General features: G+C 41.9%; 1 protein-coding gene across 2 annotated transcripts in view; it reads left to right on the plus strand.

Annotated features, from left to right (window-relative positions):
• The window catches only part of STK39 (serine/threonine kinase 39), a 259098-nt gene that overhangs the window by 178249 nt on the left and 63807 nt on the right, over nt 1-17042 (plus strand). The window lies entirely within an intron of this gene.

Raw genomic sequence — 17042 nt, forward strand, 5'->3', positions numbered from 1 at the left:
TCCGACTGATGGCTTAGGCCCACAACCCAAGAGGGTGCAGGCTGGGCTGAGTGACCCCCTTCCTCTCCCCTCCCCCAAGTGTACAAATTTTGTGCACCTGGCCTCTAGTGCAAGAATACATTCAGTGTACCCACAGCTATAAACCTACTTTTGCCCACTCCTATATTTGTTAAATTTATAACTAAGTACTCCATTTTTTGGGTCAGTGCTAATGTAAATGATATTATGTTCTTAATTTCCAGCTTTACTTATTCATTGGAAGCAATTGAATTTTGTATTTAAACCTTGAATCCAGTAACCTTGCTATAACCACTTATTAGTTCCAGGAATATTTTTTGTCTGTTTCTTTGGAATTTTCTATATAGATGATCATTTTATTTATGAAGACAGTTTTATTCCTTTCTTCCCAATCTGTATGCTTTTTAATTTATTTTTTCTTAATGCATTAGCTAGTACTTTTCCAGTATGATGTTGGAAACAAGTGGTGAGAGGGGGCATCCTGGCCTTCTACCAGATCTTAGTGAGAAAGCTTTGAGCTCCTCACCATTAAGTACCATATTCTGGTGTAGGTATTTTTAAATATCCTTTATGAAGTTTAGGAAGTTCCCTCTATTCCTAGTTTCCTGAAAGTTTTTATCATTAATTTACCTAATCTTAAAAGCAGGGACTGAGGGACAGGTGGAAAATATCCCCTGTGTTTTATGTAACAGCACCAATATAAAAACCCATCCCTTGAAAAGGATTAGAATTCGACTACATAGAGTAACTGGAGATTATCTTCAGAGCGCTTGCTAACCTGCTTATCTCAGGGAGTTTCCTAAGTGAGGTAAGTAGTTAAGTAACTTTAATCTCCAAAAGAAAATATGAGTTTTGGTGGGGTTTTTAATGCATTAAAACCTAGAGATTCTGTAAAGCATATCTGGCCACAAAATACTTATGTAAGTCTTACTCAGAACCTGTTAGATATTTCTGCAAGTAAAAATGAACTTTCCAAGGGAGTGCTAGAGGGCTTCTGTCCTGGGTAGGAGAGCAAACCGCTTTCTTTGACACCAGGAGCCAGAGGAGTCTGGTCTTGGTTTCCCACACCTGTCAGTTTGGGCCAGGTGTTTGCCCTGATTGCCTATGTCAGAGCAGCTGCAGTGGGTACTTTAAGATGACTTTTCAATTCCCTACATTAGGGGTGTCGAACTCAGTCAGAGAAGGGGCCAAAATCTAAAATCCAGCCTAAATCGCGGGCCGAATGGTTTACTGAACAGTCATAAACTGTCATTGTGATGGAAACGCAGCGGAGTGCAGTGATGACAGCGCGGTGCGGGCCACATTGCAAGACCTGGCGGGACGGATTTGGCCCGCGGGCCTTGTGTTTGACACATGTGCCCTACATAGAAGCTGTGTCTGTGTGCCAGCTGATTGCTTTGTTGTCTTAATGGAGAAGCTCTGGATATTCAACACAAGCAAACTTCGCCAGTTTGTCTGAAATTGGTTCTAGATTTTCTTTCAGTGGAGTAGATGCAAGGTCAGCTCAGTGAAAACGCCACTAGGTTTTTGTTCTTGGATACTATCTCTTTTTATGGCTTGATTGTACCATTTTGCTCCCTCCCGAAAAGAGGGAGCTTTCTCTGAGAATGTTCGGATGAAGCATTAAGCCTTTAAGAGGCTTAAAACGAATGTTTATTACCACAGCATGGGCTACACCATTTTAAACTCTTAGACTGTAAATCACGCCAAGGATCCTTGTCACATTGGCCTTTTGGCTGCATTAGGCTAACTGCTCAGTTGAAGAGAAGTGTGGCATTTGCTTGGAGTATTTTTAGCTCTATCAAGGTGACTAAAATGAACCTTTTTGCTTCTCAAAATAGCCTGTCTCCCTCACCCAGAAGATGTAAAAGAAAATGAACTGAAAAAAAAAAAATCAGGGCTACAAGTTATCCAATAACCCTTTATTCATTCTTTTGCAATCAGTTTATTGAATAATCTATACTTTCTGATGTTAAAAAAAATGAAGATTTTCTTTTCCTTTAGTCGTTGACTTCACACAGCTTTGTTGAACTTTCCATTCCCATCTTTCGATGGCATAATGGGCAATTGGCCATAATTTTCCAGTCAGTTAAGGTATAAAAAGTCGAGTCTAGTCCAGGATGCTAGCTTATGTCCAAATTAGCCTTTATACCCCCCCCCCCCCCCTCACCTTTCCTCTCTGGCTGAGAAGGGGACATAGTCAGCTCTTTCACCCTCCCCTTCTGCACAACTTTCTCTTTAAAAATATATATATATTTTTTTATTGATTTCAGAGAGCAAGAGTGAAACATCAATGATGAGAGAGAATCATCGATTGGCTGCCTCCCGCACATCTCACACTGGGGATCGAGCCCACAATCTGGGCATATGGCCCAACCAGAAACCGAACTGTGACCTCCTGGTTCACAGGTCGACGTCCAGCCACTGAACCACACTGTCCGGGCCAACGTTCTCTTCTTCATTGTCAGTTTTTCCTCTTGATTGCTTCCAGTTGGTGGGGACCTGGGTGGGACACCCTGAAGAGTTCTGGGCCAGTTCCATTTCTTCCCTTCACCTCGGCAGGTGGAAAGAGGTCCTTGGGAGTTGAGGGTTATGGTCAGATGGCTTGATTTTGGTTGCCTTCCAGCTGTCTTCTTTGGGACAGTAAGCCATGCATACATGTAATCTCCATTGCTGCTTCTGCCTGCTATGTCTCACTAGTTTTCTTCTCCTCGTTCAGGAAGTTAGGGATAGGAGCACTTGGTAAAATTTCCACATAAGCAGATAAGCACCTAGAGAGTGAGATACCTCCGCCCTTTCCCTGCAGGTACCTCTGTGTTGAGTGACTCTCTGGCAGATTCCCGCAAGGGGCTTGGTAGTGCGGGGTCCCAGCTCACTCGCTGGACTGACCATTCACAACTCAAGGATTCTTCTCATTCTGCATCTCAGCCCTGCTCCTCCCCCTCCCCCATTTTGCTTTTATAGATAGGGGCTGAGGGAATCAGGGGCCATGATTGGGTCTAGTAGAGCCATATTGGCCACTTATTAATAAGTGTTGGAGTGGCAGACCTCTAACACTTGCAGCACTCCTTAGAATATGGGGCACCTGCTGCCTGTGCAGCTTAGTGTCCTGGGAACCTGTTTTCAGGCGACAGGAAAAGATCCACTTGGTATCCGCCGATAGTCATTCATCCTCATGTAAACTGAACCACTTCCAGGCAAGTTGCCATGGGGAATATCGTGAAACATAACCCCTTGGCTTTTAAGGATCATAAAACACTTTAGATTAAGGAAATTAAGACATAAACATAGGAAATATTAAATTATTATATTAGGCAGCGTGTGATGAATTGCTCAAATAAATATAATGGAGGATAAATGGTGTCATTTTTCAAATACCTGCATCCGTGTCAGGGGACTAGTCTACCGAGGCTGCCTCTGTGGCCAGCTGTGAGGGCTGTGGGAGTGTGGGAGTCAGGGCAGTGACTGGGATGCCTCCAGCTGTGCTGGTGAGCTCCTAGCTGTGCCCTGCAGCCTGCAGGAGTGGGAGGAATGGGGAGGAAATGTGAAAATGCATAGTTTAGGACTAATGTGTTTTTGTTTTTAAACCAGACTGGATTTTGAAATAAAATCATTATATTCTGTAACATTGGGGGAGTCTGTCACAGTTTCTGAAGTGTAAGTGAGGAATGTATACTTGAGAATTGTACCTTTACTTTTCAAATATTAACAAGAACTCGTAAGGAGCTTTCTGTTTACTCACTGCTTTGTTTTCTTGTTCTTGTTATCAGGTTTATTCCTCTTCGGTGTATTAATTTATTTTTGTTCTATATTTATTTGAAAAGAGAATTTAAAACAATTACTCTTCTGGTAGTGGTCCTGTTAGAATTGTTACCGTGTTTGGGCTTTTAAGTATGGTTTGTTGGTTTGCCCAAGTTAAGTCTAGGTTTACCTTAAAGGGAAGTGATCTCTGCCATTCAATTAACAATATCCTCATACACTCAACAGCATTTCAGGGACCTTTCCCTATTCCTCAAAGTCAGCAGTTGTTACCCTGGCCAGTGTGGCTCCGTTCGTTAAGCATCGCCCCATGAACTGAGAGGTCCTTGGTTCAATTCCCATGCACATGCCTGAGTTTCAGGCCTGATCCCCAGTAGGGTTCATGCAGGAGGCAGCCAATAGATGTTTTCCCTCTCCTCCCCCTCACTTTTTAGATTTCCTCTCCTTCTTTCCCTCCCTTTCCTCTAGAAATCAATAAACACACACACACACACACACACACACACACACACACACACATATATATTAAAGTATAAAACATATAACATATATATATATTAAAGTCAGCCGTTGTTTCCTGCATAATTCAGAAGAAAAGGAGCCATGTACAGATGACTAATGGATGCATTGAGAGGCCTGTGAGCTTCTGTAAAGGATGGCAGGCTGTGGATTCTTGCCTGGCATGCTCCAGCTCACTGGTGTCTCCTGGAGAGGAGCCTCAATCTTTGCAGTTGCCACCAAAGATACCTCTACATTACTGGTATTGGTGGCTAGCAGGACTTATATTTGCAGTCCCTCAGGACTTTACATATTTGCATTCCTTTATATTTTTAAATTAAATGTATTGGGGTGACAGTGGTTAATAAAATTACATAGGTTTTAAGAATACAGTTCAATGCCATTAATCACCAGGAAAATGCAAGTCAAAACCGCACTGAGATAACACTTCACACTTGTTAGAATATCTGCTATCATAAAGACCCGAGATAGCTGGTGCTGCCGAGGATGTGGAGAAAGGGGAATGTTGTGCACTGTCAGTGGGATCGTAAATTGGTGCAGCTACTATGGAAAACAGTATGGAGGTTCCTTAAAATATTTAAAATAGAACTACCACATGATCTTGTCATTTTACTTCTGGGCATTCAAAGGAAATGAAAAGTCTTAATTCAGAAAGATATGTGCACCACCACTGTGTTTATTGCAGCATTATTTACATAACCAAAATATGGCAACAACTGAATGTTCATCAGTGGTTGAATGGATAAAGAAATGGTTATATCTAATGGAATGTTATCCAGCGACAATAAAGAATGAAATGGTGTCCTGTGACAACAGGGTGGCCCTAAGGGCATTATGCTAAGTGGAGGAAAGACGAGCACTGTATGATTTCTCTTATATGTGGAATCCAAAACAACACACACCAAGCTCATAGATACCAGAGAACATTGCAAAGAATGGGGGGCAAGGCTGTGTGAGAAATGCTTTTTGTCTGTTTGTTTAAATAAATTGAATAATTGTTTTAAAAGCAAGTCAATGAATAAAATAAAAAATGATGTATTATAGCATGTTGCATATATGCACAGGGCTTTAAAACAACCTCTCTAGAGAACTGAATAATTATTTTTACAAACTGCTGACCTCCCCCCATTTTGAGAGGTTGCTTTTCACTAGTTAAATCCTCAATAATAATGCCCATGCTTACTGTTTTTATATAAAGAATCGTGTAGGCATTAATTTACCTAATGTGGTTCTCACTCTGGGGGATTTCTCTGCTGGACAACCTGCAGCCTTTTCTCATATAAAAAACGGAAGTTAGAATCCCCCATATTTCAAGTATACATAAAAATGCTGCCCAGAGCACAAGGTCAGAAAGTGTGAGAAGTTAAAAATCTTCACAGCATAGCATGTGCTTATGAGGACGTCCCGCAGAGAAGCCAGGGAAGGGCTGAGAGAGGACTGGGGTGGCGTTCACCGTGGCTTTGACAGGGTCAGAGGTGGGGCCTGTTCCATGACTCCACCATCATTGTAAGCTGCGGACCCCTCCCTGCTGCATCCCGCCCGCGAGGGGAATCTGCAGAGAGAACGCACACGCACTTTGCTTCCCTGCGTTAAGGTTTGGAAGCAGCTGCAACAAGATTTAATCAAGCAGGGAAATATTGTTTAGCTGTGTTTGGAGGGTTGCTTGCCTGCTCTGTTTTCTGTACATACACACTTAATTGCTCCTATCACTGCAGTTTATGTTTATTTTCAATTAAAACTTAGGAATCATTAGCTTCCAGATTAGACTTGCCTCTATTAGTTATTGGTGGAGGGTTTTTTTGTGTTTTGTTTTTGTTTTGCTACCAGAGACTAATACTTAAAACTCCTCAGGTTAATTAATTCTGTCTATTCAACAAACAGTTTTTCAGTGCCCACCTTATGTCAGGCAGTGTGCTTTGGGGGTACAAAAATGAGTCAAGTTAAAAGGAAAAGGGAACGTGCCCTCTTTCTGAGAGAAAAGCGGCCTTTGTGTTGTGTAGATTGTGGTGGTTGACAATTGATTGGGTGCAGTTAGGCAGTGGGGACAGATGGATAGAAAAGGTAATGGTTCTAAACCTTTGTGAGAGATGGCTGTAGATTTTTAAAAATCAGATAATGCTAAGGCTTGCCTGCCCCCCAGTGAATATTTAACATTACATGCATTTTGTGTGCAGTTATGGTAGGCTTGCTGATTCTCAGAAACCTCATAGACCCCCAAAATCTCCTTGCTTAGAAGAAGGGAGCTAGAATTAAGGCCCTTATAACCTGTCGTTGCTGCTATTATTTCCCATGAATGCCAGACTCAATCAAACCCCTACCTTTGAACCGTGCTAACCTGGCTTAAAATGTGTTTGTGTTGTCATATATTTGTTGGCTCTTCTGAATATGCCGAGGGCCGTTGCTCACGTCTACGGTAGAGTGTAGGCTATGTGCAAAGGTAATTTCTAGATGGAGAACTCTTTCCTGGATAGATGGGGCTGATATGGAATCCAGCAAGCAGAGCAGAAGAATGAAAACTACCATAAATATTCACAAAGTAATTGCTCTGCACTTGACCCCTGTTTAGTTTTAACTTCTACTTGTTGGTCATTTAAATAATTAGATATCCGTGAAAACTGGAGCAGGGAAGGATGTTAAGCACTGGTTCAAGCTAGGAGACATGAACGTATTTAAAAACAAAACAAAACAATAAAACTCATGCATTTAACTCCGATGTCTTCTGAAGCCCCACAAGCTTCAACCAGCAGTCTCTCCCCGGAGCCTCTGTCTCCTGCTTAGCTTCCCTTGCTCCATTCCCAGAGCAAGGTCACACTCAGGCTTCTTATCTTTGACTGATTTGTTTTGGTGAATCTCTTGGATTTCCTTTCTGGGTTGCTTTTGGTTCAGGTGTAATTCTCAGATCTGCTTTCTTTTGTACCTGGATTTGTGTCCTTCTTGGTCAGAGGCCAGAAATACCCGACAGAAGCCAGTGCCCAGGCTCTGCATGAAGAAATGCTGGTGGACTTGGGCATATAATTTATGTAAAATTACGGGAAGGTTTATGTGCTCCACAAAATAGATGTTTTAAAAGTATGCCACCCACCTGCTGGAAATGGGGGATGTAAGCATTGTAAGAAATATATACCTTAAAATTGTGTTGTTTTAAAATAAGCAGGGATTACTCAACCAGAGCAACTTTGTGATGTGCATGGAAAACATACTGAATCATGAGTTGGGAAAATGAAATTGATGTGACATAGCATAGAACTGTAGAGGAACCATAACTGAAGTAAGCATTGATTTTACCATGTGATGTAAATGAGTGTTGTGTTATTTCTAACCTGCCTTTTTTCAGAAAAGAGTTGAGATAATTTACAATATGAAAACACAAAATAGGAGAAAGAAATGAGAAGCATTTTGAGAATGGAAAGAGAATTGGACCAGGAACCCAAAGTGATAAAATTATAATCACTGAGAAGTAAATTTAGCTCTAGCTTCTTGGCAACCAGGAAATTACAGTTATCTGTATAGTTCTCTCCCAATAAAAGTAAACCTGTACAATTAAAAGATTATATAGAGCAGCAGGCTTTTGCTTGAAACTGAATTCAAGAGAAGTTTATCTTATATTGGGGTTTTGTGTGTGTGTGTGTGTTTAAAAAAACCACACACACACACACACACACACACACACACATGTTTTTATTGATTTCAGAGAGAGGAAGGGAGAGGTAGAGATAGAAACATCAGTGATGAAAGAAAATCAATCAATCAGTGATGAAAGAGAATCAATTAGCTGCTTCCTGCATGCCCTCTACCAGAAATTGAGCCCGAAACGCAGGCATGTGCTCTGTTTTGGAATCAAACCATAACTTCCTGATTCATGGGTCAACACTCAACCAATGAGCCACACCAGTTAGGCTCATGGTTCTTTCTATAAAGAATGTTGGATAACATAGCAGAAAATTTGACCTATTGTATTTTTTTTGCAATAAGTGCAAGTGTTCTTGAATTGCTTTTTCTTAGATTGACCCTCCTTAGAAGTCAAGGGTTTGTCCTCATTGAATTACAGCATAAAATTAATTAGGGGTTAATTTAAGTTCATGTCTTCTTTCTGCTGATCAAATCTGAGAGGGTCTTAGAGAAGTTAAGGAAATGCTTTTGGAAGGGAGAGGTTAATCTCTCACATAATATCATTTTTGTCAAATTGACAAAATATATTTTATGGTGTGTTGCAGAATTTTAATAGTTAATGTGTGCCATGAGATGAAAAAGGTTGATAATCGCTGTATTATATGGATTCACCCCATTTTGTTGCTTTATTCTCCTGTGGGTAGATACTTTTTCTCTTCTTCCAGTTTTGTACTATTATGCTCCTGTGGGTAGACATTCCCTCCACCCACCCACCCCCAGTTTTGTACTATTATGATTAATGCTGGTATGAATATTCATGTCCATGACTTTATGTGTACTATTTTTTTATTTCTTTTGATTTACCCAAATGATCATGAATTGTAGCACAGTTTCTCTTTCAAATCTTAGTGAATCTTTTTAAAGAAACTTTTTATTCCCATGCCTTATAAATGTAATAGGTGTTCATTAGAGGAAATTTGAAAAACTCAGACACTTATAAAAAAGAAAATTACCCATCTAACCCCATTCAGGGATAAGCACGATGAACATTTTGGTGTATTCTTCTGTTTCTTTTACTCAGCTTTAAAAAAAAAATCCAATTATATTACACTTGCTTTTTACACTTAGTATTACATTATCACCATTTCTCAAGTCATTAAAATCCTTTATAAATTATATTTTAATAACTATGTAATAATGGGTCCCGTGGTTTTTCCACTGAAATTTATTTAGCTATCTTTCTATCATGGGAGATTTAATTTGGTTTCAGATTTTTGCTACAAAAGAAATGCTCTAAAGATTGCTCTTATTAAAAAAAAAAGTAAATGTTTAATTCATTTTTTAATGTCGGATTCATAGATTTAGAATTAATATATCAAGGGATATAACTCTTTTAAAATTCTGGAAACATCTTGCCAACTAGCCCTCCCAAGAGGTAGTATCAGTTTATACCCTTGATAGCAGTGAGGGAAGGTCTGATAGACTGTATCCTTGTGAGATTTCCTATTTCCTATTATTTTATCATCTTTGTTCATTTAATTGGCTAGATTAAAAAGTAATTATTAGATTTTTTAGTTTGCATTTCTGCTGAGCCAAATCTAAAGAATTTAGGTTATTCAGAACTTACTGTTCTTAGCAATTACCTGCTGGAGCCCGGTGATCATTATTTTCTCCTGTGAATGTTCTCAAAGGATCCCTTTAATGAGATACTGAGGAGCAGCCTCTTCATGGCCATCTCTTTGTTTCTTCTCCTTCCCTAACTTCTCCCTGAAAAGACTTGTGCATGCTCTTGCCTTCGCCCTTCTCTAATGGTGGCCAATAGGAATCCTGTTGCTAGGTGCCTTAACTGGCTGGTAAAAAGCAGAAGCAAGGCATCTAAGGGAAACCTTGACTTAAGAGTATCCAGTGGATATTGCTCTTCTGAGATACGTCACCTTCTCTCCTTAAAATCTCTGCTCATGAACGTGTTGTATAATTATCTGAATAAACATTTTTGTTCCAATAAGAACAGTTAAGCCCATTTTTAGAGAGAGCTAGGCAGAGCTATTGGGTCAATACTGTTTCTCAATCCGAGGGCCAGTGTTAGACTTGCCTGACACTGGAAGAAGTCAATAATTTGACACCTGTTTTACCCTGAGAGGACATGGTAATATGCTCTTCACGCTGCTGGAGTTCTGTAGTATAACCTTCTAGTGATGAACAGTCACTGGAACAGGTAAGGATGGAGTCCACTCTGTGAGCCTTCTCCACCAGCTTCATCACTTTTCAATGAGGGCATGAAGCCCTTTTCCCTGTGTAGCCTTGCAGTACTGCCATGTACATAGACATGGGCTAATCCCACAGAAAATACTCCGAGTTGTGCATTTTCCCTTGGTGAACCTGTTCTCATCTGTCCTAATGTAAGAAGCCTGCAAAGTGACAATGAAATTCCTCAGGCATTTTGTTGGTAATTTGATAGACTTGAATTTTCTCTATGCTAAGTGTATACTTGTGAGTTCATTTTAGGAAATGTGGACTCTGGGAAGGACTTGGGCTCTGTTGCCTCTAACATCATAGCATAAGCAATGCCCTTACTCTTTATGTACAGGTGTTTAAGGAGAGGCTGGTGGGATGGGGAGTAGCAGGGACTGAAAGAGTAGACATTTGAAAGAAGTTTTCATGGTCCCCACATCTGGATGAGAGTTCGCCTTAGGGACAGCACACCAAATACCAGAATACACCTCAGCCTGTAGCGTTTCGTCCCAGGCCTGGATTCTGGGATTGGATGTGAGCTACCGAGCACAGGTGGTGCATTGTCTCACCTCTCCAGGTTTGCACCTTGCCTGCGTGTCCCCTGCACAGCTAAACTGAATGAGTTGCTCTGCTTACCTCATTTTTAACTCACCGTCAGTAACTTCTCCTTTAGTTCCCAGATTTGATCACATCTACTCAATTAAATGGCATATGATGTATTTTGTTTGAAGTTTAAAGAATTATATTTGATGCATATTTTTACTTATTTTTGTCAGAAGATAGGAAAGGCAAAGTAAAATATCAAACTCTTCTCTGATTTTCTTTTTAAGAACTACCCATTAGGATATTTTAGAATTGTAAGAGTGGCAATATTTTGGTTTTAAATTATTATTCCAAAACTAGAGGCCCAGTGCATGAATTTGTGTATAGTTGGGGTCCCTCGGCCTGGCCAGTGATTAGGACTGATGTGGGAGAAGCGGGGGTGCACGCAGCCGTGAGATTGGCCAGCTGCTGAAGGTTGGCTGTTGGCTGTTGGAGCATACTGACCTCTAGGGGGCAGCTCCTGCCTTGAGTGTCTGCCCCCTGGTGGTCAGTGTGCATCATGGCATCTGGTCAACCAGTTCTTTGGTGGCTTATGCTTTAATATGTATAGATTGAAAGGAGCTTGTAAGAAAGCACGTTGGTGATTTCACATCAGGTACAGAAGTGAAATTAAATCACACCCTAACGTGTCCTGAGTAAAACAAGGGCATCATCAGAGGCAACCTTATTGCTGGGTTTGAAAACTCCTCAGGAGTGGAAATCTTTTTTCATCTGTAAATGAATCAAAAGTGTGAACAACAGTCTGGATATAGGAGGTTCCCAGAACAGGCTCATATCAATAGCCAACTAGGATACCACTTCACAGTCCTTCAAGCACACAGCTGTTTGGCAGCCAGATCCAGGCTCTGGTTCACAAAAAGCTTTTTCAGGTCATTTTACAATGTTTTATTAATGGCCCCATCAACAGGCTGGAGGAGGTCAGTGTGCTGAGGCACAGCTAAAGAATGAGTGCCATGCTTTTTTCCCTCCCACTTGGCCCAGTGGGAGAGCGTATTAGTGTTCTGAAAAGTTACATAATTAGCGTGGCACCCGCTGCTCATTTGGTGAGCCAAACAGGTTTTTAATGTTCAGAATACAAAACACGGAAATGCTGTCTTCACAGCACTCCATGCTGTCACTGACAGCGGAGAGCATTTCTGAGTGACGGGGCCCTAATGACAGTGCTGATGGGAGCCACAATTAAAAAGCACTCTGAGCTGGGGGCACTGTTCCTTCAAAGAGGCCCTGGATGGTGGAGAGTATGTAGTATGACTGACATGTGCCCTGCGCTGCCTTCTGGTGCAAACGAAGAGAATTACCAGAAATACTGGCAAATGGATGCTTCCTTGCATCCCTTTTCTGAAGAAATTGCCCTTACTGGGCAGAAGGATTGCATACGTTTGGTGTTATTTCCATCTTAACTGCTATGCTTCTCCACCTTCTCATGTATTGTGATCTTTGACTTGACCAAACAAAGTAGATAATTCATTCTCATTACCAGGAGAATTCTCTGGTCCTCAGGTGTCTACTGCACCCTCTGAGGATTATTACCTTATGTTATAGATACTAAGGCTTGGAAAGTTAAGTGAATTGCCAGAGGGTCTCATAGCCAGTCAATGTTACAGTTGGCATTTGTCTTCAGAAACAAAGCTATGACAAGCTGAATGGATCTAATAAAAAAGCATGTTTTCACCCAGCCAGCATGGCTCGGTAGTTGAGCTTCGACCTGTATAACCTAGGAGGTCAGGGTTCGATACTGGTCAGGGCACATGCCTGGAAAGCAGGCTCGATATCCAGTGAGAGGCATCATATCGATAATTCTCTCTCTTATCACTAATGTCTGTCTGTCTCTCTCTCCTCTTTGAAGTCAATAAAAATATATTTTTAAAAATTATCAAAATGTGAGGCTATAAAATATGGATTCTATGACTCACATATGAATATCAACTTCATTATTTGACAACAGCACATATTTGAACACAGACAAACATTTGTTTTGAGCACCAGAACGAGGTCATGTTACATGAGGCTCCTTCGGGTCTCTCAGCTGTGCCGTTCATGGTGAGTGGAGCTGCACCATTGCAGAGTCAGCTTCAGGATTAAGCTAGGGTCTTTCCTGTTCTGGTGACTTATAGGTAGTTGGAATTTTTCCAGTTAGGATGGGTTGACCTCTATGCCAGGTGACCAGTGCCATTTTATTTACTTTATCTGGGACTGTTGTAATAATGAGTGCCCTAGATTAGTGCTCCAAAGACCAAGAACAAACTTGGTGTTCACTAAAGGTATAAATGCTGACTTTAAACACTTGGCCAGGATCAGACTGGAAGAGGGCGTGGCACGGTGGTTGCGTCTGAAGGGCCCCGGCGGCGGTGAGAAGGAGCTGTGTGTGGGGAGCAGCAGTGGGGCCTTTGAAGGGGCGCCCGTGAGGGGCAGATGAGCTCGAGCTTCTGTTTCCCTTCGCTCCCTGGGCAATCTTCAGATCTGAAAAGAAAATGTAAAAATACCTGGAGACACTTCAGATACTAGCCTTCACTTTAAATCACATCATGCAAATAATGGACTCCTCCCCGCCCCCCGCCCCTGGCCTTTCTGGGGTCTGTTAACCCAAAAGAAGCTTCCCTCACTCGCCTGCTCCTCGTGGTTTTTCAGCCCTGGAGTCAGTGTCCGTCACTACCGAGGACTCACGCAACCTGAAGCGAGTGGATGGGGTTTTGTTATTGCTTGTTTTTGTTCCGTTTGCCTGGATAAAAGGTTGGATTTTTTTCAAATTTATTGTTTCTACATTATTCAGAATGAAAGCCCTGCCCTAATGGAGCCTCCTGATAAGTGTGGCTGGTGTGCTCTCACTGGCATTATTCCCTCCTGATGCCCATCACCAACCTGACAGATGCCGAGTAACAAGATTATTTAGCTGAAGTGATTTCAGGGAAATCCGGCTTGCGGTTCGGTGTTGTCTTTGTCAAAGGCTCAGCCACACTAGATTGGACACACACTCACATATAGGCCATTTCTGTGGGATGGATCAGGAGGGAAATGCTTGCTGATCAGCAGGTGTTTATGAAGTGTGGCCTGAGTTAATCGGCTGTGTCTCATCTGTCACTAATTTGATTGTCTTAAGACACCGCCTGTGGAAAAAACCCAGTAGATTCTGCTTACATTTCTAACCTACAGGACCCTGATTATTCATTTGCCCTTCATACTTTTCTCTCTTGTTGGGTGGGTTTTTTTAAACCAAGTTGAAAGTTACCATTTTCCCTTGAAATATGCTCATGTTTAATATAACCTTCCCTGGATATGACTGTACATATAAACTGATAGGAAATTACAAGAATACGAAAGTTAAAATAGAACGTGGTTTCTGCTACTTTTGTGATCACCTGGCTAAAGTTTAAAGAATTTTATAGTCTGCTCACTTTATAGTAGGGCAGCTCATCCTAATGTTCTTCTGTGGTTTTAACCCTCTTGATTAGTAGCACGCATTCTTTAAAACTTTTAAGCAAAACATTACTTACCCTTTCTCTGTCCCGGAACAACCACGTTTGGTGTTCAGCTGGGCCTGCATGCAAGTGCTTGGCCAGACATAGAGCTTCCTTTAGAAGTTCAGGTACCCAGCAGGCCCCCCCCCCCCCCCCCCCCAGCAGTTAGCTAGCCACCCCTCCAGGGGAGGAGGCAGGCCAGCCTCCTGCATGCTCACAGAGGAACGTTACCCCTGCTTCTCGGGCACGTTTTAGCTGAGGTGGAAGATCTGCATTTAATCAACACGCAGACTTGTCCGGCGCCTTCAGATACTTGTCCGTGCTCAGTCATGGGATCGCCCATTGCAGAACTTGACAAAGATACTTTCGGGGCATCAGGAAGCAGTCTGTGTAGGCCATTCATTCCTCCAGGTTCTCAGAGCTTCCCTTATTGAGGTAAATCGCCAGGAAACAGTGTACCTCAGCTATATTATTTCCACTCTCAGCAGAAATGCCATTACTCAGGTAAGATTTAATATTGTGCCTTCAGCACATGGGAGAAAGCATTCCCATCTTTTGTTCCACCTAGTTGAAGACATTTATATTTAAAAAAGGTGTGTTTTTTACAACACAGAGTTGAAGACATTACTCAGTGTCTCTTATAGAGTGGCTTCCATAAAAAGTTTCTCCTTGTATTAATGCTAAGGAGAAAACTTGGCCTTGCATGTTTTCTTTTTTGATAGAGTAAGGACTGTGTCATGCAGTATCCCTCCCACTCTTTTCCTGTGCTGCGAGCAAAGCTGAATGCAGTGCTCTGTGGAAATGATGCCATATCTCTCCCATCATTCTGTTGTTTTTAATAATCAAATGCTCAATTGTATATTTGGTTTAATTTGGAAACTACCATCCTTTTTGCAAGAATTAATCCAAATAAACTCTTGGCAAGGAAGGAATAATTGCCCATAATTTGAGTTTGTAGCGATTTGTCCCTTAAAGAAGCACTCTTCCATTACCTTGAAAATTTACTCATTCTGGACCAAACACCTCTCCGTATACTGTATCGATCTGTATAAATACATCTGCCATGCTCTAGACTAGGGGTGTCGAACTCAATCAGAGAAGGGGCCAAAATCTAAAATCCAGCCTAAATCGCGGGCCGAATGGTTTACTGAACAGTCATAAACTGTCATTGTGATGGAAACGCAGCGGAGTGCAGTGATGACAGCGCGGTGCGGGCCACATTTGGCCCGCGGGCCTTGTGTTTGACACATGTGCTCTAGCCAGTTAGCTCAGTAGTTAGAGCATCCACCCAGGGACTGACGTGCCGGAGGTTCCATTCCCACTCCAGGGAACATGCCTGGGTCGCAGGCTATATCCCCAGACCTCCTTGGGGCGCGTGTGGGAGGCAACCAATTGATGTGTTTCTTTCACATCAGTGTTTCTGTCTCTCTTTCTCTCTTCCTTCCTTCCACTCTCTCTGAGAAGCAATGGGAAAAAAAATATCCTTGGGTGAGGATTAAAAACAAAAAAATAAACATACCTGCCATGACATGATGTCTAGAGCCCACGTGGATACTCATGGACTCCGTGGCTCAGAGCTGCCTTTCCATTTTCAGTGTAATGGGCCTGGCATGTTGACATGGGAGCCTGCTGTACTGAGGAGAGGTATCCTTCAAGGAGACATTAAGGGGTCTGGGTTTTCTGCAGTGAGCCCTAACACGCTCCAAACATTAAAGCACACATGATGCTAACGAAGGCTGCTTCTGTATTTATGTCAGTGGGTTTCCATTAAGAGACTCACACAAAGCCCCTAACGAGTAAGTGTACTTAACGGCTCTCCTCTGCTAAAAGATGTGAACTCTGGTTAGGTGTAATGTTTGTGTGCCTACCAGCTGCACATATGATTGTAGTTTTTATTTGGCCACTCCATTTCCCTTTCACCCTCCAGCTAAAAAATCAGCTCAATAAATATATTCACAGGACATTCTAAGTCTGAAAAGGGCTGCCGCCGATGGAAATAGAGTTCTGTAATCTTGACAGGACGCAGAGCTCCTACCCAGTAATCCGTTCACTCATGAATGACCTCAGCTGGGATGCAGCGCATTCAATTTTTTTTGTAGGTAAAACGGCATTAAAATTTTATGTACTAAGCTCTGAAGTAAATATGACAAAATGTTGCCATTTTAAAAGTTCTGGATGGTAGGTCATGTGTATTTGTTTTATTACTCTCCACTTTTCTGTAGGCTGGAATGTTTTTCATGATTATTCCAAAGTACTGGTGTGAAAAAAGAAATCTGTTTGTTTAGGCCGGGGAGAGGGGGCGGTTAGAAGAGGGTGAGGGAACAGCCATGCCCTGTACCTGGGGATTTATGAGAAGTTTCTGTGAAAGAAAAAAAAAATCCCTTAATTTAGTTTGGATTATTTCCAGATGGAAAGTGTTCTTTGTAGACAGTAAAGGCAGTTACTTATGATAATAATTTTGCATGTGATTTGTTCATTGGTGTCACAACATTTTAGAGTGTCAATCTCTGTCTGCAGGGCTCTGCCCACGCACCTCTAATTTAGGCATCAGCTGTGTGACTCAGATGCAGCCAGCCTGCTCCCTGTGGTTACCATCGGAAGGGTCCCTCCGGCTGCCCGGTGGGATGCAGCGGGTCCTTAGGCTGAGGTTTTAGCTGTAGAAGAGCCTGCAGACAACCAGTGTGGAGGGTCAGATTACTGAAGATATGTCAGAATACCTTCTTGGAAGAAGACATTGCATGTGGGTGCATACATGCACATACGTATGTTATTTCCCTCTTTTTTTTTTTTTTTTTAAATTCTTAAAGGGGACAGGAGGAAGACTTCCTGCTCTATATGACCTTGGTT

Source organism: Pipistrellus kuhlii, unplaced genomic scaffold (genome assembly GCF_014108245.1).
Source record: "Pipistrellus kuhlii isolate mPipKuh1 unplaced genomic scaffold, mPipKuh1.p scaffold_m20_p_7, whole genome shotgun sequence".
NCBI lineage: Eukaryota > Metazoa > Chordata > Mammalia > Chiroptera > Vespertilionidae > Pipistrellus > Pipistrellus kuhlii.